Source organism: Canis lupus, chromosome X, assembly GCF_048164855.1.
Source record: "Canis lupus baileyi chromosome X, mCanLup2.hap1, whole genome shotgun sequence".
Classification (NCBI taxonomy): Eukaryota; Metazoa; Chordata; class Mammalia; order Carnivora; family Canidae; genus Canis; species Canis lupus.
This window is the reverse complement of record NC_132876.1, coordinates 38,934,061-38,954,901: the sequence shown is the minus strand read 5'-3', so window position 1 is coordinate 38,954,901 and position 20,841 is coordinate 38,934,061. Positions and strand designations below refer to the sequence as shown.

Here is a 20,841-nt window from a genome sequence, read left to right as displayed (position 1 = left end):
TATGTAATAAAATATTTTTGGTTTTATTTTTCAAAGAATGGGATTAGTAGCTTTATGGAGGATGAAGGAGAGACTAGAGGTGAATGGGGCCCTGGAACTGTTGCAATAGTCCAAGAAAGGGACAATGCACATCTAAATGAAAGCAATAGCTATGATAGAAAGCATGGAAATGCTATGAATACTAGTGACTAGAAAATTTTGAGTAAGATTGACAAGATTTGGTAACTAATTGGAAATACACAGGAAGGCCCAAAGAAGAGTGAAGGATCATGCTAAGGTTGGGTGTGTAGATATTAACCAGAATGAGGTATACTGAAGGAAACAGGCTTAAATGGGAATAAGATGAATTCAGTTTTGAGATAGTTGTGGAAGATTAAGCCAGGTAGTCAGAAATCTGGCTCTGGGTTTCAGAAAGAAAACCAAAAACAAAGCAAACTAAACAAAACATAGTATCTTAAAAAACAAGTATGAAATGTTCTAGAAAGATAAAGTATAGTGAAGATTGATAACAGAAAAAGGGAATTCAGCAATAAAGGGACCTTAGCAAGAGCAATTTCAGTGCAGTGGTGGGAACAGAAACAAGATTACATCAGTTTGAAGTTTATTTATTTATTTTTTAAATATTTTTTAATTTTTATTTATTTATGATAGTTACAGAGAGAGAGAGAGGCAGAGACACAGGCAGAGGGAGAAGCAGGCTCCATGCACCGGGAGCCCGATGTGGGATTCGATCCCGGGTCTCCAGGATCGCGCCCTGGGCCAAAGGCAGGCGCCAAACCGCTGCGCCACCCAGGGATCCCCAGTTTGAAGTTTAAATGGGAAAAGTTAGAAATGGATATTGTGAAAAAATAAAAAAATAAAATTAATATCAAATGAATTTAAAAAGCAAGGCATAAAGTATTAGTTGGGAAAAAAGAGCATTTTTTATTGACAAAAGCTAAAGTCTACATTAAACGTGAGTCATGAACTTCTATGCACCAATTAGTGTAGCATGACAGTTTATAAAACAAAGACTATTACAAGGAATAATTGACAAAATTGTGATCTTAGTGGAAGACACTAACCTACTTGTATTAATTAGAATTACTTTTGACTGCATGTAAGGAAAAACTTAAAATAGCAAGGGCTTAAGCTGGGTAAAGGCTTATTTCTCCCTCATGGAAAGAATTCTGGTTATAGATATTCCAGGGCCTTATGTCTTGCTGTTCTTCCATCATTCGTGTATTGCCTTATAGTCCAAAATGGTTGCTTGAACAGCTATCATTCCATGTAGGAGAAAGGAAGAAGAGGAGCTGCCCCTGTCACACATATATCACTTACATCACAGTAGACAGAAATGAGTCAGGTGGGAGCAGCAGGGGAGGCTGGGAAATGTGGCCTTTTATTTAGGTGACAATATGCTCAATGCAATGCAATGATGAAGAAATAAAAGAATGATTGTTGGGTTGACAAGTAGCAGCACCTGAATTATAAATGTCTTAGATCAAATAGAAAAAGGAGAACTAGCAAATTCAATAACATAATAAGTTTGACTTTATACCTATGTCTATATCTACAACTTTGTGTACCACACAGAACACATACTTTTACTCAATGTTCATGAAACTTCTACAATAATGTTTTCATATTAAAAAGACCACAGAAGAAACTTTAATATGTTACAAAAAGCAGAGCTGATTTAGGTCATAATCTCACATTCTCTAATCACAAGTCAATGTGCCTAATTATTAAAACCCACAAGAAATTAATAAACAAAATCAAAGCAGGCAGAACATTTAGGAAACTTCCTATAATAGGTTTTGGAGGGGTGCCCGGGTAGCTCAGTTGGTTAAGCATCTGCCTTCAGCTCAGATCATGATCCCAGGGTCCTGGGAACAAGCCCTACATCCGGCTCCTTGGTCAGTGGGGTGTCTGCTTCTCCCTCTGCCTCCCCCACCTAGCTTGTGCTTGTGCTCTCTCTCTTTCAAATAAAATCTTTAAAAATCTTTTTATTTGTATTTCCCTGATGGCAAGTGATGCAGAGCATTTTCTCATATGCATGTTGGCCATGTCGTGTGGGAAATATCAGAAAGGGAGACAGAACGTAAAGACTGCTAACTCTGGGAAACGAACTAGGGGTGGTAGAAGGGGAGGAGGGGGGGGTGGGAGTGAATGGGTGACGGGCACTGGGTGTTATTCTGTATGTTAGTAAATTGAACACCAATAAAAAAAAAATAAAATAAAATAAAATAAATAAAAAAAAAATAAAAATCTTTTAAAAAATATAAATAAATAAATAAACTAATTAATTAATTAATTAATTTGGGGTCAAAGATGAAAACTTCAGTTGCATATTATTAATATAATAATGATGAATACAACATATTAACAAATTAGAGAACACTCCCAATGCTTTATTCCAAGAAAAATTCACATATTTTTTTTTTGTCAAAGGGAGAAAAATAAATCACAAAGCTAGAAAAGGCAAAAGAAAATTAGGAAGGCATGTGTAATTATGAAAGAAGAAATGAGAAAATAGAAACCCAGAAAAACTGATAAGTGAGTATAAGAGTCAGACTGTGAAATGACATGTAAGTTGAAAAATCCCTGGGGAGGGATGCCTGGGTGGCTCAGCAGTTAAGTGTCTGCCTTCAGCCCAGGGCGTGATCCTGGAGTCCCGGGATCGAGTCCCACATCAGGTTCCCTGCATGGAGCCTGCTTCTCCCTCTGCCTGTGTCTCTGCCTCTCTCTCTCTCATTCTCTCTCTGTGTCTCATGAATAAGTAAATAAAATCTTAAAAAACAAAAACAACCTCCCGGCGAAAGTAATCAAGAATACAAGAGGAATAAGGAAAAAGGAAGCACAACATTAGAAATGTAATGTAGTGGTTGAATTCATGTTCATTTAGAATGTCAGAGTGTGACCTTACTGAAAATAGGGTCTTTGCCGATGTAATTAAAGTGAAGTCATACTGGATAAGCATAAACCCTAAATCCAATGATTGGTGAGCACACCAAAAGCGGGGGCAGACAGAATGATACACACAGTGTTTGGTGGACAGACAGAAAAACAGAGACACGGGGAAAAAGGCCATGTGAAGATGGAGGCAGAGATTTGAGTTACACTGACACAAGCCAAGGAATGTCAGGAGCCCCCAGGAGCTGGAAGAAGCAAGGAAGGATTCTACCCCTAGAAACTTTGGAGAGAGAAGCACCGTATAGAAAATTGATTTCAGACTCTGGCTTCCAAAGCTTTGAGAGAATAAATTTCAGTTGTTTCAAGCCATCCAGTTTGTGGTACTCTGTAATGGCAGCCCCAGGAAATGAATATAATGTCTTGGCTTAAAAATTGAGGACTAAATATATTATAGGGACTATTCTAAGCGTTCTACACTTGTGCATATATTTATTAATTGCATCCATACAACACGTGGTGAAGATGTTGAAGCAGGTGCTGTTTTACAAATGAAAATATTGAGGGTATAAGTAATTTGCCCAAGTGAAAGTATTCAAACCTAGATAGATTGATTTCAGAGTCTGGGGTCTATATCATACACTTAACATCCTCTCAGACATAGTGTAGATATAGTAGAGAGAGAGAATGTCACACATTTAAAATCCTGAGGAAAATTACACAAATTGACCCAAGAAAGGTAGAAAGTAACTATGACAAATATTGTCAAATAATATAATACTTTTTTAAACCACAAACCAAACAAAATAAAAACAAACAAATAATACCACATAGAGTTTTATAGGTGAGTTCTTTCAAACATTGAAAAAAGTACTGGTGGGAGGCAATTTGACCATGTATTTTGAAAGGTTAAACACAAATTTATTTTTTATTGGTGTTCAATTTGCCAACATATAGAATAACACCCAGTGCTCATCCCATCAAGTGCCCCCCTCAGTGCCCGTCACCCAGTCACCCCCACCCCCCGCCCACTCCCTTTCTATCACCCCTAGTTCGTTTCCCAGAGTTAGGACATTTATTGACTTTAAATGAGCAGTTCTACTTTCAATAATTTATTCCAAGGAAATAATGCTATAAATCTACAATATTTAATATATATATACATCAATTATACTCATAATATTGTTTGTAATCTGGAAGCAACCTAAGTGTGAAATAGTAGGGGATCAACTGGGCAAATTATGGTTTATATTTAAAATAAAATATAACACAAACAATAATATAATAATATAGAACTCATAGTTATAGACCCAGAAATATGCTTTTTAATATTTCCCAGCTTTACTAAGGTATGATTGACAAATAAAAATTATATATATTTAGGTTGTGCAACATGAATTTTTAAGTTGTACAACGTGATGATTTTGATTTCATATATATTATTATAATTGAGTGAATTAACACATCCATCACTTCATATAGTTACCATTTTTTGTGTGGGAGGAAGAACATTTAAAATCTACTCTCAAGAAATTTTAAGTATACAATAAAATAATAATAATCACCATGGTATATATTAGACACCTAGAACTTATTCATCTTATAACTGAGAGTTTGTGTGCTTTGACCATTATCTCTCCCTCCCTCACCATCCCCCCACAACCTCTGGCAACCAGTGTTCTACTCTCTGGTTTTATGAGATTTACTTTTTTAGATTCTACATATAACTAAGATCATGCAGTATTTGTCTTTTTGTTTCTGGCTTATTTTACTTAGCATAATAGCTCCAAGTTCATTCAGGTTTTTGCAAATGGCAGGGCTTTCTTCTTTTTATGGCTGAGTAAAATTGCATTGTGTATATGCATGTCACATTTTCTTTATCCATTCATCCATTGACACTTAAGTGGTTTCCATATCTTAGCTATTGTGAATAATGCAACAATGAGCATGGGAGGGTGGCTTTATCTTTGAGATATTGACTTCATATCTTTTGGATACACATCCAGAAGTGAGATTGTTTTTAAATTTTAAAGGAACATCCATACTGTTTTCCATGACTGTACCAATTTACATTCCCACCAATGACAAAATCATTGTTAAGACCAATGTTAAGGAGCTTTTCCCTTATGTTTTCTTGTAGGAGTTTTATGGTTTTGGGTCTTAGAGTTCTGTCTTTAATCCATGTCAAGTTAGTCTTTGTGTATAGTGTAAGGTAAGAGTAAAATTTCATTCTTTTCTTTGTGGATATCCAGTTTTCCTAGCACCATTTATTAAAGAGACTGTCCTTTCCCCCACTATGTATTCTTATCAAAGATTAGCTGATCATATATATCTGGGTTTATTTCTGGGCTCTCTATTCTGTCCCATTGGTCTGTGTCTGTTTTTGTGTTAGTACAATACTGTTTTTATTACTATACCTTTGTAATATAACTTGAAACAAGGAAATGTGAAGACTCTTCCAGCTTTCTTCTTTCTCAAGATTGCATCGGCTATTTGGGATCTTTTGTGATTCCATACAAATTTTAGAGTTTTTTTTTTTTTCTGTGAAAAAATGCCATTGAAATTTTGATGGGGATTGCATTGAATCTGGTTATAGCTTTAAGCAGTATGGACATTTTCACAGTATTAATTCTTCCAATCCAAGAACATGGGATAGCTTTCCTTTTATTTGTGTCTTCAATTTTTTTTCATTAATGTCTTATAACTTTTGGTGTATAGATCTTTTACTTCCTTGGTTAAATTTTTTCCTAAGTGTTTTTTTGATGCCATTGTAAATGGGATTGTTTTCTTATTTTTTTTGATAGTTCCTTGTTAGTATATGGAAATGTAATTACATTTTGTACACTAATTTTGTATCCTGGGTTATTACTGACTTTACTTATTAGTTTTAACAGTTTTTTTAATGGAATCCTTAGGTTTTTCTATATATGAGATTATGTCATTTGAAAATAGCCAAATAGAGACAATTTAACTGTTCTCTCTAATTTAGATGCCTTTTATTTCTATTTCTTGTCTACTTGTTCTAGCTAGGACTTCCAAAACTATGTTGAATAGGAGTGGTGAGCCTGAGCATTCTTGTCTTGTTCCTGATCTTAGATAATAAGCTTTCAGCTTTTCACCATTGAATATGATGTTAGCTGTGGGATTATCATGTATAGAATTATATTCTTCATTGTTTTATTTTGTTTTTATATTTTCGTTAAGTTTTTAATTTTAATTCCAGTGTTAACATACAGTGTTATATTAGTTTCAGGTATAGAATACAGTGATTCAGCAATTCTATACATTACTCAGTATTCATCATGATAGTATATGTGCTGCCAAAGTGAGCACAATACTCATCATGATAACTGTACACTTTAATCATCATCACCTATTTCACCCCTCACCCCTCCCCTTTGGTAACCATCAGTTTGCTCTCTATAGTTAAGAGTATGTTTCTTTATCTCTCTCTCTATTTCCCTTTGTTCGTTTGTTTTGTTTTTTAAACTTTACATTAGTGAGGTCATATGGTATTTGTCTTTCTCTGACTGTGGCTTATTTCACTTAACATTATTCTCTCTAGCTCCATCCATGTTTTTGCAAATGGCAAGATTTCATTATTTTTTTACAGCTGAGTAATATTCCATCGTGTATATATATCTTCCTTATCCATTCATCTACTGATGGACACTTGGGTTGCTTCCATAATTTGGTTATTGTAAATAAGGCTGCTATAAGCATAGGGATGTTTATATCATTTTAAAAAAAGATTTTATTTATTTATTTCAGAGAGAGAGAGAGAGAGAGAGCATGCATGAGTGGGCAGGAGGGTGAGAGAGAGAAGCAAACTCCCCACTGAGCAGGGAGCCTGACATGGGGCTCCATCCTAGGACCCTGGAACCATGACCTGAGCCGAAGGGAGTTGCTTAACTGACTGAGCCACCCAGCAACCTTGCATATATCTTTTTGAATTAGTGTTTTTGTATTCTTTGGTTAAATACCCAGTAGTATGATTACTGGACCATAGGGTAGTTCTATTTTTTATTTTTTGAGGATCCTTCATACTAATTTCCAGAGTGGCTGCATCAGTTTGCTTCCACCAAAAGTGCAAGTGTTCCTTTTTCTCCACATCCTCACTAACACTTGTTCTTTCTTATGATTTTGACAGGTGTGAGGTGATACCTCATTTTGTTTTGATTTGCATTTCCCTGATGATGAGTGATGCTGACCATCTTTTCATGTGTCTGTTGGCCATCTGGATGTCTTCCTTGGAGAAATGTCTATTCATGTCTTCTTCCCATTTTTAAACTGGATTATTTGGTTTTTGGGTGTTGAGTTCTATCAGTTCTTCGTATATTTTGGATACTAACTCTTTATCAGATATGTCAATTAAAAATATCTTCTCCTATTCAGTAGGTTGTCTTTCAGTTTTGTTGATTGCTTGCTTTGCTGTGTAGAAGTTTTTTTCACTTTGATGTAGTCTCAATACTTTATTTTGCTCTTTTCCTTTGTCTCAGGAGACATATCTAGAAAAATGTTGATATGAGTGATGTCAGAAATTATTACCTGTGCTGTCTTTTAGGATTTTTATGGTTTCAGATCTCATATTTAGGTCCTTAATTCATTTTGAGTTTATTTTTGTGTATGGTTTAAGAAAGTAGTCCATTTTCATTCTTGTGCATGTAGTTGACAAGTTTCCCAACACCATTTGTTGAAGAGACTGTCTTTTTTCCCACTGCATTTTCTTGCCTCTTTTGTAAAAGGTTAATTGACCATATAATTGTGAGTTTGTTTCTGGACTATACACCCTGTTCCATTGATATGTGTGTTTATTTTTGTGCCAGTACCATATCGTTTTGATTGCTACAATTTTGTAGTATAATGTGAAATCTGGAATTGTGATACCTTTAGCTTTGATTGTCCCCCCCCTCCAAGATTGTTTTGGCTATTCAGTGACTTTTGTGGTTCCATCCAACTTTTAGGATCATTTGTTCTTGTTCTGTAAAAAATTCTGTTGGTATTTTGATAGGGATTGCATTAAATCTATAGATAGTTTTGGGTAGTATGGAAATTGTAACAGTATTTTTTCTCCTAGTTCATGAGCATGGAATATCTTCCCAATCTTCCCATTTGTGTTGTCTTCAATTTCTTTCATCAGTGTTTTGTAGTTTTCAGACTAGAAGTCTTTTATCTCCTTGGTTAAGTTTATTCTGAGGTATTTTTATTTTTTGGTGCATTTGTAAATGGGATTGCTTTCTTAATTTTCTTTCTGTTGCTTCATTATTAGTGTATAGAAATGCAACAGATTTCTGTACATGGAAATATATTCTTGAAAGAAGCTGGTTCCTGAACACTATGGTAATAATTATCTATTGCTGCATAGCAAATTATACTAAAACTTAACAGCTTCAAACAACAAATATTTATTATATCATATAGTTTTTGAGGGTCAAGAATATAGGATTGGCCTACCTGAGTGGCTCTCATTCAGAGTCCCTCACATATTTGCTGACAAGTTGTTGGCTAGGGTTATGGTCATATCAAGGTTTGATTGAGTTAGAGAATCCACTTCCAAATTCACTCACATGGTTGTTGACCTCTCAGTTCCTCCACAGCTATTGGCCAGAGGCTTCTTTTCCTTATCGTATGGACAAAAAATAGCTGCCAGAGTGTTTCTATGACATGGCAGCTGGCTTCTCCTAGAGTGAGTGACAGAGCAAGAGACAGAGTGAGTGAAAGAGCAAGAGACAGAGACAAACAAAAAAAATCACAGTCTTCTTTATCTTTATCTCAGAAATGTCATACTATTACTTCTGTCATCTGATATTTGACCTACAAACAAACCCTGTTGCAATGTGGGAGAGAACTATACAAGGGTGTGAATACCAGGAGGGAAATCACTGGGGACCATCTTGGAGGCTGGCTACCATAAAAAATATGCATATATTTTTATGTATGGAAATGGAGAGGAAAAGGATAGATATCAAGATATTAAGAATACCTATTTCTGGGTGGTGAGATTATGGGTATCTTTAAATATATATATATATTTTTTTCTGTTTTCCATTTTTTTAGTATACAGAATTATTGATGTTCAATGAAATTAGCAACCAATTGATCCATTTTATTAAAGAAAATAATGGGAGACAGGGCATACAGGAGAGACAAGAGACCATTGATGGAGTTCTGGCGAATATGGAAAGAAGTGCATTCTAATATAGAGATAGAGGCCATTGTCATAATTACAGGAGCAATAATGAAAGTGTAGATATGTGAAAGACCTGGCATTGAATGTGAAAATGTGTAAGTCTTGGAAAGGATGTGTTAGCTTTGGCCAAGACAGCCTTGAATTTATGTGGGGAGACATTGACCTCTGAAATATGAAAGGAGGAAAAAATTGTTGCTATTATTAGAACTATTAGAGTATTAAGGCAGGAGATCTGATGGATTTCACACTTAGTGGTACTTCCCCCCCCCCTCCCGATAAAGTCAGCAAGACATTCTGTTGAATCTGATTATGATGGGGTAAAAGGCCTGGAGAAGTTTGTGCAAACTTAAAACATCAGTTGTTTGGAATGGGAAAGTTTGCCAAACAGAGAAAGGATTGTAGAGAAATCTTGAGAGCCCGGATGATAAAATCTGTGGTCTCTTATGCCAGCTTTAAGCTCAAAGAACTATGTTATTCAGTCTAATGTGTAATAATGTTCATATGTTGGTTATTTACAATACTTGCTACCTTTCATGTTAAAGGAAAACTGTTTATCTACTCACAACACTTCTGATACCAAATATATGGCTTTTTTTCCCTCACACCAACCAATTTTCCAACTCTGAACACTAAGTTGGTGTTTCCTATGACCCTTAAAATTCCAAGGGATTTAGGAGATCTGTGTTAGTTGCTCCTATCACCTCCATCATCCAGGAAATTATAAGAGTTAAGGAATTCTGTGTCAGGAACCATGGTGAAAGACCAAATATTAGAGATAACAGTGCTCCTGGCATGCTTGTCACTCAGGAAATTATGAGAGTTTTAGGAGCTCTGTTTCAGAAAGAGAGGGCATTGACCAAATATATATTTCTTATTATGTTGCAATTGTTATTGGTCAGCCTCTGATGTAGTTTATATCTCTTTAAAGATGATGATGTGTTAAGGCACCTGGGTGGGTCAGCGGTTGAGCGTCTGCCTTCAGCTCAGGTCATGATCCTGGGATCCTGGGATCGAGTCCCACATTGGGCTCCCTGCATGGAGCCTGCCTCTCCCCGTGCCTGTGTCTCTGCCTTCTCTCTCTGTGTGTGTCTCTCATGAATAAATAAATAAAATCTTTTTAAAAAATGACGAGTTAACATGTTTTCACAGCATTTCTCCTTACTGCTAATTAAGTCAGCTTTCTTGGATTATGTATATAGAAAGCCCATGATATAGTTAACTTCAGTTTTAGGGTTACTGTTATTAGACCCCATTTGGGGCCAAACCAAAAGCAAAATTTTGGATTTCTTTTCAAAATGGTCATGACATATTTTTAACTGGATGTTTTTTTTTGGTGTTGAGTTGTATAAGTCCTTTATACACTTTGGATATTAACACTTTATTAGATACATCGTTTGCAAATGTCTTCTTCCACTTAGTGCGTTGTCTTTCTGTTTTGTTGATGGTTTCCTTCACTAAAAAATCTTTTTGTTTTAGTATAAAAAATCTTTTTATTTTAGTATAGTATAGTACTAATAGTTTAATTTAGCTTTGATTTTCCTTGCCAAAGAAAACAAAAACACTAATTTAAAAAGATATGTGCACCTCTTATGTTTATTGCAGCATTATTTACTATAGCTTAGATATGGAAGCAACCTAAGTGTTCATCTGTAGATAAATAAATAGATCTCTCTCTCTCTCTCTCTCTTTCACACACACACACACACACACACACACACACACAAATATGGAATATTATTCAGCCATAAAAATGAAATCTTGCCATTTGCAACAACATAGATGTATCTAGAGGCAACAATGCTAAATGAAATAAATCAGTGAGAGAAAGACAAGTACCATATGATTTTACTCATATGTGAACTTTAAGAAAGAAAGCAAATAAAGAAAGAAAAAAGAGACAAACAAAAAAAGACTCTTAAATACAGAGAACAAACTGGTGGTTGCCAGAAGGGAGGTAGATGGGGGATGGGTGAAATAGGTAAAGAGTGTTAAGAGTACACAAATTGTGATGAGCACTGAGTAATGTATAGAATTGTAGAATTACTATACTCTACACATGAAACTAATATAACATTATATGTTAATTATACTGGAATAAGAAAATACAAAATACAATTTTTAACGGCATGGCCATAAAAATAGAAGGTTATTTCATGTAGGTGCATGAATTATTTTTTTATTAGAAAAATCTTCATTACATAGGTCAAGAATTTGCACATGGGTATATAAAACCTAGGGTTTTTTAGAATTTGGAAACTCATTAATATATAAGATAAGCCTTCAAATGTACCAGTTTCTCTTTTTCTGAAAAAAACAAAAACCTGCCAAAAATACTATATTACTGGAGAACATGAAAAACACTGCACACCTGATCATAGGGGTTGAAAGTGTATTTGGTAGCAATACTTGTGGTTGAATATAGCATAATATATAACTTGTTGAATCTCTATTACACACTTGAAACTAATATAACATTGTCAACTATACTCAAATTTTTAAAATGCTTTCAGTAAATTGAAACATAGCTCTTTTCATCCTGCATACAGAAAATTTGATATACGCTAAAAATTTTATCTCTACATTCCAATCCCTCTGTAAAACCTATTGACTAATGCCCAGGAGCTACTAAATGCTTGCAGCTGATAAACTCCTCTCTGTTAAGTCAGAATAGTCTTACTGCCACCAACTGATTGTTATAAGAGACAAGATGGGGTTATATTTGTTTCCAAACCTGTTTAAACCAATTGAACTTGTTATTGTAATTCCATAATTTAATTTTAATATTATGACAATCAATGGAACATGACTACAAAAGTAAAATTGTTATTTCTGTGAAAACCAAGTTGAATGAACAATATTAGGAATAAAATAAGGGACTTATAGCAGATATTAATAAGAATATTGTAAAGCACTTCATGCTAATACTGTTAAAAATTAGATGAAATGGACTTCTAGAAAAATATAAACTATTGAAGGTGACTCAATAGTTAAACATATAATTACCAAACAACCCAGATATTCCAACCCTTAGTTATATACCCAAGATAATTAAACACTGATATTTAAACAAATATTGTACCTGGATGTTCATAGCAGCACTATTTACAATAGCCAAAAGATAGAAACAATCCAAATACTGAATAATGAATAAGTAGGTGAGCAAATTATGGTACATCCACACAATTGAATATTATTCACTCATAAAAATTAATACTGTACATTTTGAAACATGGATGAAGCTTGAAGACATGCTAAGTGAAAGATCCCAGACACCAAAGACAACATATTATATGATTCTATTAATGTGAAATGTCCAGGATAAATAAATCCATTAATACTGAAAACAGATTAGTTGGGTTGACAGAAATATTTAAGAACTAGGTAAATATGGTGATAATATAATATTGTGAATGTACTGAATATCACTGAATTGTTCACTTCAAGATGATTACTCTTATGTGAATTTTACCTCAATTAAAAAGTAAAAAGAATGTCCCAAAATAATTTTCCAAGAATAATGAGTAGCCCACTATCAAAATTACTATGCATAAAATGTTTCAAGGCACCATGAATGAGCACCAGCAGAAACAACAACAACAAAAAAATCAGTAGTATCCCCAAAGGGCTTCAGATGTTGGATTTATGAGACACAAATTATTCCTTTAAATTGTTTATAAAATATGTCTTCTATGTTTTAAAAAACAAGAGATAAAATTAAAATATTTCTAGAGAACAAGAAAGTATAAAAATAAACCAGCAGATTTGAATTGTAATGAAATAGAGTTTCTAGAAATAAAAAGAACTACTGTAACTAAACTTTAAAATTCAGTGGATGAAAACTGACTGCAGAAGACATAGAAAATCTAAATTCTTTTACATCAATTTTTAAAATTGAATTTAAAATTAAAAACCTCTGCACAATGGAAACACCAATCCCAGATGGCTTGACTGGTAAATTCTACCAAATATTTAAGAAAAATATCAACTGTACACAAAATCATTTAGAAAATAAAGGAAGGGAAAACATTTCACGGCACATTTTATGAGGCCAGAATTTCCCCCATATGAAGATCAAAAAAATAAAAGACAAGGAAACTATAGGCCAATATCCTTCATGAACAAAAATCCCTAACAAAATATTAGCAAATAGAATCTAGCAATATACAAAAAGGATACTAACTCATGGTTTAATTTTATCCCTGTACTGAAAGGTTGATTTCCTATTTGAATATCAAGCAATATAGTTCACAACATTAATAGACCTTAGGAGGGAAATCATAGATTCCTCTCAAATAGACAGTGCAAAAGCATTTGACAAAATTCAATACTCAGAGAGTTCTGCTCGGAACCAAGATAGAATAATAGGAACTTGATTTGCCCTTCTGCCTAAAACAGCTAAAAAAAACCCTGGACAAATCATGTTAAACAATAATTTTCAAGACATTGGGTATTGTTGAAGAAAGGGTGATAGTACCTGAGAAACAGGAAAAAAATAAGGTGAGCCTTAGATTACTGTCTAAAGAGTGTATTCAGCCCATGGCACAGAGGAGGAAATCCAGGCAGAGCCCACTAAAATCTGTAATTAGAGGAGTCAAAGCTGAGAGTCTGGGGAGGCAAAAAGTACTTAGAGTTCACAAGGCAGAGTATGGTATCCTTTTTTTTTTAATTGAGAAGCTGACTCTCAAAGATGAGTATAATTAACAGATGAAAACAGAAAAACCATTATGATCACCATAATAGACACAGATAAAGCATTTGACAAAAACTCACAATTCATTTTTGATAAAAATTCATAGCAAACCAGGAATAGAAAGAAATCTTAACTTGATAAAGTGTGCCAGCCAGAAAACTACAGCTAACATTATGAGTAAAGGTGAAGACTATGTTTGTGTTCCGATATCATGAAACAATGGAAGGAAGTCATCTTTTACCACTTGTATTCAACAGTAGGCAGGCAATTCTGTCCATTGCTATAAGGCAAGAAAGAGAAATCTGAATAGGAAAGGAAGAACTAAAACTAAAACTGTCATGATTTTAAGACTTTATGATCTTCTATATAGAAAATCTGATGGAATCTACCAAAAATCTACTAAAACTAAGTGAATTTAGCAGAGATTCAGGATAGAAGATCAACATACAAAAATGAGATGATTTGGTATATTTTGGTGTTGAGTTGTATAGAAGTTCTTTATTTTTTTTAATATTAATCTCTTATCAGATATATTGTTTGCAAATACTTTCTCCTATTCAGTAGGCTGCCTTTTAAGTTTGTTGATGGTTTCCTTCTCTGTACAAAAACTTTTTATTTTGACATAGTCTCAATTATTTTTGTTTCCCTTTTGTTTCTTTTGCCTGAAGAAACATATCTAGAAAAATGTTGCTAAGGCTAATGTCTAAGAGATTATGGCCTATGTTTTCTTTAAGAGGTTTTGTGGTTTTGGGTCTCACATTTAAACCTATAATCCATTTTGAGTTTATTTTTGTGTATAGTGTAAGAAAGTAGTTCATTTTTATTCTTTTGCATGCAGCTGTCCAGTTTTCCCAGCACTGTTTATTGAAGAGACTGTCTTCTCCATTGTATATTCTTGCCTCTTTTGTCATAGATTAATTGACAGTATAAGTATGAGTTTGTTTCTGGCTCTCAGTCCTGTTGCATTTATCTATGTGTCTATTTTTGTGCCATTTCCACATTGTTTTAATTACTATGGTTGTGTAGTATATCTTTAAATCTGGGATTATGAAACCTCCAGCTTTGTTCTGCTTTCTCAAGAGTGCATTGGGGTCTTTTGTAATTCTACACAAATTTTAGAATTATTTGCTCTAGTTCTGTGAAAGATACTATTGGCTTTTTGATGGGGATTGTACTGGATCTGTTGATTAGTTTAGGTGATATGAACATTTTAACAGTATTAATTATTTCAATCCATGAGCATGATATATATTTCCATTTTTATGTCATCTTCAATTTCTTTCATCAATGTTCTACAGTTTTCAGAGTACAGGTCTGTCTTTCACTTCCTTGGTTAAGTTTATTCCTAGGTATTCTATTCTTTTTGGTGAAATTGTAAATGAGATTATTTTCTTAATTTCTCTTTCTGCAACTTCATTATTAGAGTATAAAAAACAGAGCAGATTTCTGTATATTAATTTTTTATTCTGCACTTTACTGAATTTATGTATTAGTTCTAGTAGTTTATTGCTAGAGCCTATAGAATTTTCAGTGTATAGTATCATGTCATTTACAACAGTGACAATTTTACTTCTTTCTTACCAATTTGAGGGCCTTTTATTTCTTTTTCTTTTCTTATTGCTGTGGCTAGTACTTCTAGTACGGTGTTGAATAAAAGTGGTGAGAGTGACCATCTTTGACTTGTTCCTGATCGTAGAAGAAGTTTTCAACTTTTCACCAATGAGTATGTTACTAGCTGTGTGTTTGCCATATATGCCCTTCATTATGTTGAGGTATGTTTCATCTAAACCCACTTTGTTGAGAGTTTTTATCATGAATAAATGTTACATTTTGTCAATTGGTTTGTATACATCTATTGAGATAATCATTGTTTTATCCTTTTGTTAATGTGATATATCACATTGATTCGTGGATACTGAAATATCCTCATATCCTTGGAATAAATCCCACTTGATTAGACTGCAATAGACATTTTTTTTATTGGAAAACACACAGATGGCCAACAGACTCATGAAAATATGTTCATCACTAATCATCAGGAAAATGCAAATCAAAACCACAATGATATATTATTACCTTACACCTTTTAGAAAGGCTAGAATCAAAAAGACAAGAAATAACAAGTGTTGGTGTGGAGAAAAAGTAATCCTCATGCACTGTTGGTGGGAATGTAAATTGGTTGCAACAACTGTGAGAACAATATAGAATATAGAATCCCTGAAAAAGTTAAAAGTAGAAATACCATGTGATCCAATAATTCCACTACTGAGTTTTTATCCAAAGAAAATAAAAACACTAACTTGAAAAGATGTACACCTCCATATGTTTATTGCAGCATTATTTACAGTAGCCAAGTTATGGAAACAACCTAAACATCCATGGATAGATAAATGGATGATATCTGAATATTAATCAGCCTAAAAAAAGATGAGATCTTGGATTTGCAAACAACGTGGATGGCCCTAGAGAGTATTATGCTAAGTGAAATAAGTCTGACAGAGAATGACAAAAACCTTATGATTGCACTTATATGTAGAATCTAAGAAATAAAACAATCAGAAACAGATACATAAATACAGAAAACTAACTGACAGTTGCCAGAGGAGAGGATGGCGGTGGATAGGCAAAAGGGGTGAAGGAGAGTGGGAAGTGCAGGCTTCCAATTATGAAATGAATTAGTCATAAGAATGAAAGTTATAGCATAGGAATATAGTCAATGATATTGTAATAGTGTTGCATGGTGACAGATGGTAGCTACACTTGTGGTAAACATAGCATATAGAATTGTTAAATCATTATGTTGTACACCTGAAACTATTGTAACATTGCATGTCAACTATACATCAATGAAACATTTGTTGTATTTTTATATATTAGCAAAAATTAAAAATTTCCATGGAAAAAATGCTATTAACAGTAGCTTCAGCATATGTTAAATACTTATGGATTAATCTGAGAAAAGATGTGTAAGACTGAGAAAAATCAGAGGAGACCTTAGTAAGTAGTGAGATATATTGTTTCCATGAATCAGAAGGAAGACTTGATATTATTAAAATGTTAATTATTCACAATTTATCTACAGATTAACTCAATCTCAATTAAAATGTTGGTATGCTTTTTTTAAAAAATTGACTAAAAAAGATGGTTCTCAAATTTACATGGAAATATAAAGAACCTAAATTAGCCAAAACAAATTCAAAAAAGAACAAATTTGGAGGACTTGACTAGCTGATTTTCAAGTCTTAATATAATGCTACGGTAATCATGACTATGATATTGGCATAAAGATAAACAATTAGATTGATTTTTGCCAGCATCCATGAAACTGTGGCAGGCCAACTTGTCAGCTTGCAAGTAGGATAAAATCTCAGACCCTTCACAGTTCTTGACACAAGAGCCTTCAAAGTTATTTGTGATAATATATTTCTTAAATTGGGTTGTGAGTACGTGGATCTTCATTTAATGTTTATTCTCTATATTTTACATACACATTATAAGTTATTTTTATATGATACATTTAATAATAAAAACAAAAGAATACTAAACTTATTTGGAAAAATTCAGTAAATCCATGTCACTAAAAATGGTGCTGTCAAGCCAAATGGGATTATGACCTCTATAAATAATTGAGAATAATATCACACAACATAGTACACTTGATCTTAGCCAAGAGGCTGAGAAGCGATGAGATCACACAACGTAGGATTCCTTACTCAGTATGCTTTACAAGTTTTGACTCCATGCAGAAAGAACCAAAACTAGAAATCATTGATGACACTTATGGGTGAATTTTATACAAGAAAAATTACAATATATTGGGAAAGGAATGTACATTTATGTTTTAAGTTAAAACATAAGTTAAAAAAATATATATCCTTCCTTTTTGTTTTCTGCTTTAAAGGAGTTTTTTAAAAAATTAGTCAACCCTCTCCTTGTCTCTGTGGCATTGGTATGTGGGCTTGCATCATATTTTAATTAATTAATGTAGCAAACGGGTTTTTAGGTAAATGTTGCTTGGATAATTGGCTTTTCATTTAAGTAAAAGCTCAAGAGCTTAGGGAGAACTTCAAATCTCCATGGCACCCAGGGGCTTATTTTCAGCTCTGAGTACAACAGGAAACCTGACATTGATTTTGGCTGAGATAGAGCCATTCAAGGAGACATGGTAAGTCTAGAAGTAATTGCATATTTATAGATGAGATTTCAGGTGAAGATGCAGGACTTCAATAATGAGACCTGATATCCTTGAAATTTGGATTTTATTTTCCCTTGACTATTCGTGTCTTGAGTCTTTCAAGTTGCTTCATGTTTCCCTCTTTCCTGACAGGTGAATATCAGGGAAGGCAGATATATGGTGAGAGAAGGAGAGAGATTAAAGAGAGGAAGGTAGAAAGATACTGGAAAAGAAAGAGGGGAAGCAAGGAAGATAGAAGAAAGGGGCCAATCAGGAAAATAAATAGATTTAGCAGAACAGAGAGAAATAAGTAGAAGAAATTAAAAAAAAAACAGGAGTAGAAAGACTGTGTCTATGGTGATAATAGTAAATTCTAATAAAAAAAATTCTACTATTTATTATGCCTTTTCTATTTACCAGGCTCTTTACCTAATCTCACTTAATGTGTATAACACTAAGAAGTAGTTCCTATAATTCCCATTTTATAAATTAGAAAACAGAGGCCCAAAGAAGTTAAGTAATTGTCCCAAAATGGTGGAGTCTGGATTTGAATCCAGATCTGTTTGTCTCTAAAGCTAATACTTTCCCCACTGTATCAGACTACCTCTGCATGACACTGAAACAATAGGTTGAAAGGCAAAAGTTTATACTAAATAGGTTACCTGGCATCATATAAACAGAACACACAGAAATAATCTAGCTTTTGTTTCTCTTAATTTTCTCCCCTCATGCTACCCATAAAGGAGATTAAACTGACAGGCAGGGAGAAATATAAAATCTCAGCTTCAGTTTTTACTATTGCTGGGGCTTATAGGTCAAGCAACTTACTTCCCTCTGATCTCACAAAGGGCTTAATACACAGTTCACTCATAAAAACTCAGTCCAAACTAGCATTTTCTAATCTTTTAGGGGGTATGAACTCCTTTAAGATTCTAAAGAAAACTAAATATATGCACATTTACATGCAAAATTTTGTGCAACAATTCAGGAGTTTCATAGGCCATCTCAAAGTTCTGAGATTTACATCTGAGATAGAGGTCTTAGTGTTTGGAACTGCAAAAAATGACCCTGAAATCTGAGATAGAGGATGAGCACCAAACCTAGCACCTTGGCTCTGACAGAACTTGGATGAGTCATTTTCAGATGCAAGGTTGGATGTCGTTATCTTCTCTTCAGTTTTCATGGATAGCCCTATGAAAAGCTTGATGTCTGAAGCTTAAGTTTAAATTCCTACCTAGACTCCTACCTGATAAGCACTAAGAAAGTTCCATTAGAGCATTGTATTATTTGTGCACTTCAGTGCCCACTTGTGGTCAAGCGAAAGTATTTTACCTTGAGTATTGGATGTTAGAGATGGCTATCATGTCCTGGAGGAGTACAGCTCACTTTGAATTTCAGAATAGGGTCTTCTCTTTAGACATTACTTACTTTCATATCACTTTTATTTTTCAAGACTCATATATTCCACTAAAATTTTGATGGGACCTTGTTGTGGTTCATAGTGAAATAATAGCATATAAGAAAGAATGCTGGACAGAGTCAAGACCTGCCACTAACTTGCTGTTATTGTTACTGAAGGTAGAGCACATTCCCTTTGTGTCCTCTGTATTTTCATTTGTAACATGAAGGGATTGTATTATTATCAGTACTTTTCAAACCTCTTTACATTTTTTTTAGTAGTGAAAACTTGTAACCAGTGGAAATCTTATATAAACAAACTGAAGTAGCGCTGTTGTGATTAAAAAGTGATCATAGTGATGGGAAAGAGTCAGAGTCAGATTCCCTTCCCCATTCTCATTCTTTCTCCATACCACCAACAAATCTATAAGCCAATTCCATATAGTTTGAAAATAGTTGATCTACAGAGCAACAGCATGTAATGGTCAAGAACATTGGAGTCAAGCATATACAGGTTCTGTTCCTAGCTTCATCACTTAATAGTTCTATGCTTTTCAGCAAACCACTTAATCCCTCTATGCCCCAATTTCCATATCTTACAAGTGAGGATGATAAATAGCTCTTATTCCATAAGGTGGTTGTGAAGACTTAGTGACTTAATGTATGTAAAGTGATTACCCAGTGCCTGGTATATGGTAAGTGCTCAATGAATGTTTGCTGTTATTAGTATTGATTTATATTATTTTAAACAAAGATTTGGCTCATGAAAAATTAGGTCATCTAGGTTTCCCATTGTGCTTTCTTGCTCAATAACTTCTTCCTTCTTATGCTATGCTATAGTTAGAGTAACTAGCATAGTAAGCAGGACCTCTCAATCTCTTTAACATTTTAACTACACTACAATAAGTACAATAAATGGATGTAGTAAATAGTCACATAGCACACTTTTTGAGATATACTTGTGATTTTCCATTTTTATCTTTTTAGTCATGGGGTGCTTTGTTTTTTTAAAATACAATATTACTCAGGGCACCTGGGTGGCTCAGTTGGTTAACCATCTGACTCTTGATCAGGTCAGGTCATGATCTCAGGGTTGTGAAATGGAGCCCCACATCAGGCTCCATGCTGAGTGTGGAGCCTACTTAAGATTCTCTCTCTTGGTCTCCCTCTATCCATCCTCCCCTCTCAAAAATAAAGAAAAATGGGGAAAAAAAGATTACTATGGAATTCAGTACGTAAAGCAGACAAGAGTAGAGCTACTCTAATTGAGTCAGAATGGAAAAGGAAGAATTACCTCCTATATCTTTTCCACCCCTGCAACACCAACCCCCTCATACATTCTGGAGAACAGAGAAATATTCCATTGCTCTATGGAGAAATGTTTGAAAACCACTGGACCACTAAGATCCTTCTATATCTTAGGTTCTATGAAACTAATTCATTAAGACAATTTAAGGTTTTCCATACTCCCATTATTTTAAGGAAAATACAGACCTA

The 20,841-nt window shown here is 34.0% G+C and overlaps 1 protein-coding gene and 1 pseudogene across 5 annotated transcripts in view; one reads left to right on the top strand and one right to left on the bottom strand.

Annotated features, from left to right (window-relative positions):
* The window catches only part of RTL4 (retrotransposon Gag like 4), a 494,612-nt gene that overhangs the window by 13,195 nt on the left and 460,576 nt on the right, over nucleotides 1-20,841 (top strand). The gene's annotated exons all lie outside the window — the stretch shown is intronic.
* LOC140628921 (U2 spliceosomal RNA) lies at nucleotides 17,308-17,458 on the bottom strand (annotated as a pseudogene).